At 44.1% G+C, this 8,724-nt stretch overlaps 1 protein-coding gene across 2 annotated transcripts in view; it reads left to right on the top strand.

The window, feature by feature from the left end:
* The window catches only part of Mlxip (MLX interacting protein), a 62,144-nt gene that overhangs the window by 34,493 nt on the left and 18,927 nt on the right, over positions 1-8,724 (top strand). The gene's annotated exons all lie outside the window — the stretch shown is intronic.

Raw genomic sequence — 8,724 nt, 5'->3', positions numbered from 1 at the left:
CCTCCTCCTCCTCCTCCTCCTCCTCCTCCTCTTCCTCCTCCTCCTCCTCCTTCTCTTTTTCCTCCTCCTTCATCTAATTCTTCTTCTTGAGGCTGGATCTTGCTACACAGCTTAGGCTATTTGAGAACACACTGTATAGCCCAGGCTGTTTCTGAACTTAGATGATCCTCTTGCCTCAGTCTCACCTACATTATAGCTCTATAACCATGGCTGACTTCTCTCTAAAATTTGAACAATTTTATTTCTAGATGATAAAATTGTTCAGTTTTACTTGTATTCCTTATAATATTTACTGTTGTTTGATATTTCATTTGATGTGGGTGAACAATATTTTTTTTTAAGAGTTATTTGTTTTATGTATGGGAGTATACTGTAGCTGTCTTCAGACACACCAGAAGGCATCAGATCCCATTATAGATGGCTGTGAGCCACCATGTGGTTGCTGGGAATAGAACTCAGGATCTCTGAAAGAGCAGTCAGTGCTCTGAACCACTGAGCCATCTCTCCAGCTCCCACAATATTCTTTAAAAATTAACAAAATTGAAAAGATGTCAAAAGATAAGCAGGGCAGTGGTGGCACACATAATTGTAGCACTTGGGAGGCAGAGGCAGGCAGTCTCTGAGTTCAAGGCCAGCCTGGTCTATAGAGTGAATTCCAGGATGGCCAGAGCTACACAGAGAAACCATGTCTCAAAAAACCAAAAATAAATAAATAGTAAAAAAGAGATAAAAGTAAAAACTAATTTCTGGGCCAGCAAGGTGGCTTAGTAGATGAAGGTGCTTGTTGCCTTCCAAGTATGTGAGCCACCACCGCTAGCAGTGCATTGCCATTTTGTAGAAGGCAGGCAGCTCATGTGATTTGTTCAGAAATGGACCGCTCTGCTTTCTAGGCACATGCTCTTCCACTGGCCTCACGACCTGCTCCTCAAGCCAGTCTGCTTTCTGCATTGGCTTAGAAGTGGTATGAGTCTGGGACAGTCTGTCTTCATGTGGATGACAGGACCGCAGGTCAGTGAAGATGGCAGGATGAAGGGGTGTAAGTGAGGCCATACACTAGCGTGGCAAACTTTGTCTAGTTTTTACTCTGGTTGCCATACACTTTGTGTTTGTGGAAATGTTAGTTTCCTGCTCTTTTTACCTAAGGACAAACATAAGTCTGCACAGATCCATTAGCACCTGTGTGCTCCCACACAGCTGCTGTTCTCTCTCCCTGAAGTACACTGGGTCTGGGATGGGGACCTTAGGCCTGTGTTCCTGAGCCCTGCTGCCTCAGTCCTCAAACCCAACTTCTCCTCAGCACTTTCACTTCAGTTTTAAAAGTAAAGATGCCAAGTGTCCCCCAAGGAAGATGAGTTTCAGACACAGGAATAGGTCCTGAAAGTGTCCCTGGCATCTATAAGAGGTCGTCTGCTGGAGAGGTGGCTACAAGGTGCCAGGGTGATTCTTGCATTATACTCATGGTAGCTAGTCCCCATGTCCTGGCTCCTCAATGCGTCTTTGTCCCTCTTCAGCCTGTTAGTTTTGGCTCTGATAGCCTTTGGATCAAGGCCAGATCCCAAGACAAGCCAACAGAAATGACTTTGAAGCAAAAGAGTTGGAGTACTGGAGGAGAGACAAGATGGGACATTATCCTTCTGCTCACTCTTTAAAGGCAGCATTTAATAACCACTGTCTGTCTGGGTTTGTGCACAGAATTGACTCATTCACAAGTTTATATCTCTGAGTGTGGATAATTGCCTTCTTTGATTAACTAGAAGGCCTTATAAGGCTGTGCTTGAACTTTTTTCCTTATTTAAAAAAAAAATGCATTCCTATATTTAATTAGTTAATTTTTATCCCCTCCCCCTTTTGTATGTATGTGGAGACCTAGAGAGATGGCTCAGTAGTTAATGGCTTTTCAGCAGACGTGAGTACAGTTTCTCAATATCCACTCCAGGCAGCTCCAAGGAATCTGACTGTTGTACACATTCTGTGTGTATGTGTGTGTGTGTGTGTAGACAAAGATATACACATAAGGTACTGTGTGTGTGTGTGTGTGTGTGTGTCCGCGCAGACACACAAATATACACATAAATAATTCTTAGAGGGCTGGAGAGATGGCTCAGTGGTTAAGAGCACGGTCTGCTCTTCCAGAGGTCCAATTCCCAGCAACCACATGATAGCTCACAACCATCTTTAATGGCATCTGATGTTCTCTTCAGGTGTGTCAGTGACAGGATGCTCATATACTTTAAATAAATAAATCTTTAAAAAAAATAATTCTTAGAAACCAAAACAAATGGACCCAGGGTTTTTAGTTCAGTGGAATTGCACCAGTGATTGAGTCAATTGCCAGTGTAGTTTAAAAAACAGGAAGCCATGTTATATAATTCATTGCTTGTTTTTTTTTTAATTAATTTATTTAATAATGCCTTGTATAATTTTTGCCTGTTTATCAGCATTGTATATCATTACACATGTATTTTTTTCTTATCTTAGAATGTTCAACTATGTAAGTATACTTGTATTTTAATAAATCTCTTTTATTGAACCTGTACTTCATTTCTAACATCTTCCTACAATTTAATATCCCCTTTTGGCTTTGTGCCCATGTTTGAATGAGTTTGTGGAATTAATTCCTGCAGAAGAGATCTTGGCTTAAAAGAACGTGTAAAGTATGAATAGAGAGTTGTCAGCTTGCACTTCAAGAAGACTCAGTTGGTTTTGCCTGTTGTTGTCCTTAATGCCAATTCAATGATGAGACCTTTCTTTTCTGACTCGAACTGACTTATAAATGCTGTTAGTTGTTAGCTGCTGTCTCATTGTACCTGAGAGAACACCTTAAGGGAGAAAGAACTGATTTTGGTGCAGGTTTTTCAGAGGTGTGGAGGGACATGGTGGAGCACAGTTCACCTCACTGTGGCCAGGGAGCAGAAGACAAGAAGTTGGGGACAAGGTCTTTCTGGGGTGTTTCTCTACTGTACTTTCTTTCACCTAGGCCAGAGGTTCTCAGATGGTTGTGTGCCACCATGTGTTTGCTGGGAACTAAGCTCAGGTCCCAGGGAAGGGCAGCAAGTGCTTCTAACCTCTGAGCCCTCTCTAGATACGCCCTCTAAATTTTCACAATCACTCAATAATGCCATCAGATTCTAACTATTTATCAATAGATTAATCTAGTGATTGAGATAGAGTCCTCACGATCCAGTCAATTAAATGAAAACCTATAATAAATAAATAAACAACAGACAAATAAATGAGCTAGTACCCACTGTAGCAGGCGCTTTGGGGCAGGTTGCCATGCTTGCCGCCATGACAGTGATGGACTAAATTCTGAACTGTTAGCCAGCCCCAGGGACATGTTCTTCTTTATAAGAGTTACTATTTACTATGGTCATGGTGTCTTTTCACAGCAATAGAAACCCTAAGACAGGAGCTGACTGCTAAATAGGTACGGCAGTTTGAGGATGGCAAGGAAGGTTCTGGAACTTTATAGTAATGATTGTTACACAGGGTTGTGAATGTTAGTAGTGTCACTGAACATATTTTAAAATGTTTAAAATTAGAAAATTTGTAATGTGTTTAGCACACATATAAAAGGAAAAGAATTAATTTTTTAAACTCATTTTTCACCCACAGCCACACCCACATGCTGCTCTGTAGACTTGTAGCTGTTACTTTCGTTCTGACCTTTTCCACACACTGCCTCCTTCTGTAAACTTTGAGGACCCCGTCTTTATGTCTTGTAGTTAGAAATGATATCATTAAGAACACAACAAGGATTTTTCATCTGTTTGTGATACTATATCTGCATTCTTTGGCTTCTTTGGCATTGGATGCTCTTCTGATTTGGTGATTTGATTCTCAGCCATATGTTCACGTCCGATGGTTATTCTAATATCCCCACTCCGGGACTTGTCAGTAAGTAGAGCTTCTCCTTAGATAACAAACAGAGTAGGCAAATATCTCATTCCTGGGGTTCAGTCAGCTATCGAATTCTGCAGGACTTTTCCTCTGGAACCACCCAACTTCTCCAGAGGAGGATGTGTGTTGGCAAAACCTACCCATTGATATTTGGGAAAACAGGAAGAGATAGGAACTGGAAATCTCATATCAAGTATTCAGACTTGTACTGAATCCCCGAGACTTTAAAAAAAAAAAACTACTAGTAAATAAATAAATAAATAAATAAATGAGCTATCAGATGATGGTCAAAATATTATCTTTATTGCTGGTCACACTGAGGATAGAATTGTAAGTGAGTCACTGGCTGGGGCTTTTTGTTTATTTGTTTGTTTTCCCGTGTCCACGCTCCAATAGACAAGCAGGGTGAGCATGAGCAGCTTGCTCCCCAAAGGAGAGGAGAGCAGGACCTGACCTTCTGCGCCTGGTTCCACCTGCCTGTGAGGCAGGGCTGGGGGTGCTTTACCAGCGGATATTCTCCCTGGGAGCATCAGGAACAGTGAAGAGATGATTCGGTTGAATTGACCAATGAGTGGACCCAGAGCTATAGTCAGCAGCCTGTACTCTCTCTCTTGGTTTCCTTTTGGAGAGAAGGAGCAAGAAAGAATCAGTGTCTAATTTACCCCAGTGAGCAGAGTCCACAATCCAGTCCTGCACTCCTGCGTTCTTGATTACCCAGCGCTTTCTTTCGAGGCTTGCACTTTATTTCTCATTTCAAAGCAGTCTCTCGCCAGACTGCTGAAGAATTCATGGTTTGCTAACTCCATCCAACAAAATTTAATTTAAAGAGGGGCCTTTGTTGTCCTGTGAACTTCCTGTTTTGTGTCAGGAACCCTCCTTCTAGGAAGGGGGGCTAGGAGCAGAGTGTATGAGAAACTTCTTCATGGAAACCTTAAGCATTTGTTTAATAACTGGGTTTAAAGCACTGGACCAGCAGTCCTAAAATGAGTAAGAGCTAGACGTCTCATAGGTTGGGGGTAGGACTAAGTACCTGGCAAATGTTCCCTTTGGTCATGGCTATGACACAGGAAGCACAAAGTTCAGAAGTGTGAGGAGGAAGAAGCTTCCAGATACTGGCCCAGTGATCTTACAAGTTCTCTTTAGTATTTCTGGTTCTGTTTTTAAAGAAAGCTTATAGCTGGACTGTCTGAAAGATGTGTTCTTGTAGATCAGTGTGGGAAGCAGAGACCTGATCAGAGTCTTTTGTTGTTTTTCTTTTTCTTTTTATTGGATATTTTATTTACATTTCAGATGTGATTTCCTTTCCCCATTTCCCCCCAACCCAGGAACCCCCTATCCCATACCCCCTCCTCCTGGTTCTATGAGGATGTGCCCCTACCCACCCACCCACCCGCCCACTCCCACCTCCCCACTTTCTAATTCACTCACACTGGGGCATCCAGCCTTCACTGGACCAAAACCTGACAGTGCTATCCTCTCCTACATATACAGCTGGAGCCATGGGTCCCTCCCTATGTGCTCCCAGGCTGGTGGTTTAGACCCTGGCAGCTCTGGTTGGTTGGTATTGTTGCTCTCTCCATGGAGCCACAAACCCTTTCAGCTCCTTCATTCATCTCTCTAACTCCTCCATTGGGAACCCCATGATCAGTTCAGTGGTTAGCTGTGAGCATCCACCTCTGTATATGTCAGGCTCTGGCAGACCTCAAAGGAGACAGCTGTATCAGGCTCCTGTCAGCTTGCACTTCCTGGCATCCACATCAGCGTCTACGTTTGGTGACTGCACATGGAATGGATACCCAGGTGGAACAGTCTCAGATGACCCCTCCTTCAGTTTCTCTCCCACACTTTGTCTCCATATTTGCTCTCATGAGTATTTTGTTACTCCTTCTAAGAAGGACTGAAGCACCCACACTTTGATCTTCCTTCTTCTTGAGCTTCATGTGATCTGTTAGTTGTATCTTGGGTATTGCGAGCTTTTGGGCTAATATCCAATTATCAGTGAGTGCATACCATATGTGTTCTTTTGTGATTGGGTTACCTCATTCAGGATGATATTTTCTCTGTCCATTCAACTGTTGAGGGACATCGGGTTCTTTCCAGCTTCTGGCTATTATAAATAAGATTGCTATGAACATAGTGGAGCATGGGCACCTTGTGTTTGTGTCTTCTCACAGAGCGACTGCCACTGCCGCCCCCTTATGGAGTCTTTTAAAGTAGCTTTTCCTAGTTTTGTGGGAAACTGGACTTGTGGTCTGAGAAGGACGTCTATACACATAGCCCCTCTTCTCTCTGGGAGGTACCAGAGAGCCCATTAGGAAAGAAACAGACAGAAATTTGTAATCCATCTACCGCTGAGCTGTACTCCCCAGCCTTCTTCACTTTGTAACCTTTACCGTCGTATAAGGATCAGATAACTATTAGCAGTGCTGTAGGACTTGTCAGTCATCCATTCTGTGTACCAGACAGGGTTTTGGGTTTGGTTTTGGACTAGTTTCTTTATGTGTATAGTGCCACTTGCTGGCTGTAGAGATATTGCAGAAGCATGGGATGATGGTGGAAGCTTAGAAATCCATGTGTTCCTGCCGACGTTTGACTGTGTTTGCCAAAGTCTCCTGACTAAGAGAAACATATCAGCCAGCAGTGGGGAGACCCAAGGAACCCTGCACTATCGACAGCTCACTGTCCTTTTCCGCACCTGCTATTATCATTGTGACACCTGCCTGCAGGTGCCATGGAGTTTGATGGAGAAGAGGTTGACAGTACACTGGCCCCCTTTTTCATAGGTGCACAGTGGCAGTATGATTGGCCTAAATTAACCTAGTGGTTAACTCTCACAGAGCACTAGCATCTGTTTCTTCCTGGAACCATGGGTCCAACATAGCTCTCTGTAGGTCTTTCGAAGCCATCGCTGAGATAGTACTCAGTCAGATTCTGGTACTGATGAGCATGTGGCTTAACCATGGAATCTTGAACATCACAAAGAAGAAGTTCAGTTACAGAAAAAGTGTTTTTAGTTTAGTTTTGTTCCTTAATTTCATTTCAGACCTGAAATTGCTAGAGGACCTTCCTCAGGATGGGAAGGAGGATTGACTTTGTTGAAGACAGGAGCTAATAGCCTCTTGTCCTCTGTCTGCAGACTTGTCTGGACTAGCCCACCGGGCCTCACAGCTGACAGGCTCCATTTCTGTTACCTCATCATAGTTACGGGCCAAGCAGGAGCAGGTCCTTCCCAGTTTGCCTTGGCCTCAGCTTAGGTTTTAGCCCCTGCATTGGTGTTCACACAGCACCTGGGATGTCATGGGCCTGTGTCTCACTTATATCCTGCCTCAGTTCTTAGATCTTTACTCACAGAGTAGGTGCTTACTGCTTCTTGGGTGAGTACATGGGAAACCCATTGCTCTGCAGCTGCTTCTGTATCTTTAGGCATCTGTTCCTGGGATTGAAGTAGGTACAAAGCATCTTCCTTTTCCATGTGTGTTTGTGCATGTGTGTAGGTGTGTGTGGGTGTGTACATACACACCTAAAACTAACTAACCCTTATTAAAGCCATTACGGAGGAGATGGCATTGTTGTGATTATACCCAGTAAACAGAAGCACCAGAACACCCCCTTGCCAACATAGTTGCACAGCTGGGGACCTGAGACAGTACAGGCTCCCTTCCTAGCTGTGTCCTTATGATCAGTTATATGGATGGGTTAGTCATGCCTCTGGACTGGCAACTGAAGGAAGAGGAGGTGGGGAGACTCTTAAGGTTTCTGACCTCTTGGTAGAGACTGTTGCTATTGTTGTGTTCCCAGATGCTAAGAGGATGTGCTGGGACACTTTCTAGGGGTGGGTCACCGTGCTCTTTCTTTTTTTCAAAAAATGCTTATTTTTAATTTATGTATATGAGTGGTTTGCCTGCGTGTCTGTAAATGCATAGCATGTCTGGTGTCTGTGGAAACCAGAAGAAGGCATCAGATGCTCTGAAACTGGAGTTATAGGCTATTGTAAGCCGCCATGTGGGTCCTGTAAACTGAACGCCAGTCCTGTGAGAGCGGCAGCAATTACTCTTTAATGTCTTAACTCTCTTTGAATTGCTGGGCCGCCTCATTCTTTCACAGGCCACAGCCTGGGCACTGCTGGTGTGGGTGGAGAGACGAAGAGCTCTGCTGGGTGTGCAGCGGGCATACCAAGCTTTCACACACACCTTACGTGCCAGGCTTTCAGGCTCACTTTATGGCTTGTCTCTTTAAATGCTTGCACCTCCTTGACTGGCACATCTCTGCCATTCATGTGGCCTTTCTGAGTAGGTTGGAGAAGAGACAGGGCTGTGACCTGCCATCAGATGCATGCTCTTTATCACCCATATGAAACAAAGGTAGAGTCTTACTGTCTCAACCCATCAGAAAGAGGAGCAGTCTAGGAGAGGCCAGCACTGGCCCAGACCAGATGGTATAAGAGACCAAGTAGAAAGAGTAATGACCATGTGTGTTAGACACCTAGCAGAAAGGGCTCTGACATCTCAAGGCTGGTCTCAAAGCCCCCACTAGTGCTATCTTTAATATAAGAGTATGCCTCAAAATTCTCCAAGAATTGGATACTGGAGACATGACTCAGTGGTTAAGAGCACTTTGATGCTCTTCCAGAGGACCCAAGTTCAGTTCCCAGTACACACATCAGGTGACTTATAACCACCTGTAACTCCAGTTCCAGAAGCCTCCATGGTACCCACACATCTGTCTCTCTGTCTTTCAGTCTCTCTCTCTCTCTCTCTCTCTCTCTCTCTCTCTCTCTCTCTCTCTCTCTCTCTCTCTCTCCCTCTCTCTCTCTCTCTCTCTCTC

Source organism: Grammomys surdaster, unplaced genomic scaffold, assembly GCF_004785775.1.
Source record: "Grammomys surdaster isolate TR1022 unplaced genomic scaffold, NIH_TR_1.0 166, whole genome shotgun sequence".
In the NCBI taxonomy this organism is placed as follows: domain Eukaryota; kingdom Metazoa; phylum Chordata; class Mammalia; order Rodentia; family Muridae; genus Grammomys; species Grammomys surdaster.
Note: the sequence above shows the minus strand (reverse complement) of the source record. Positions and strands in the feature narration are given on the sequence as shown.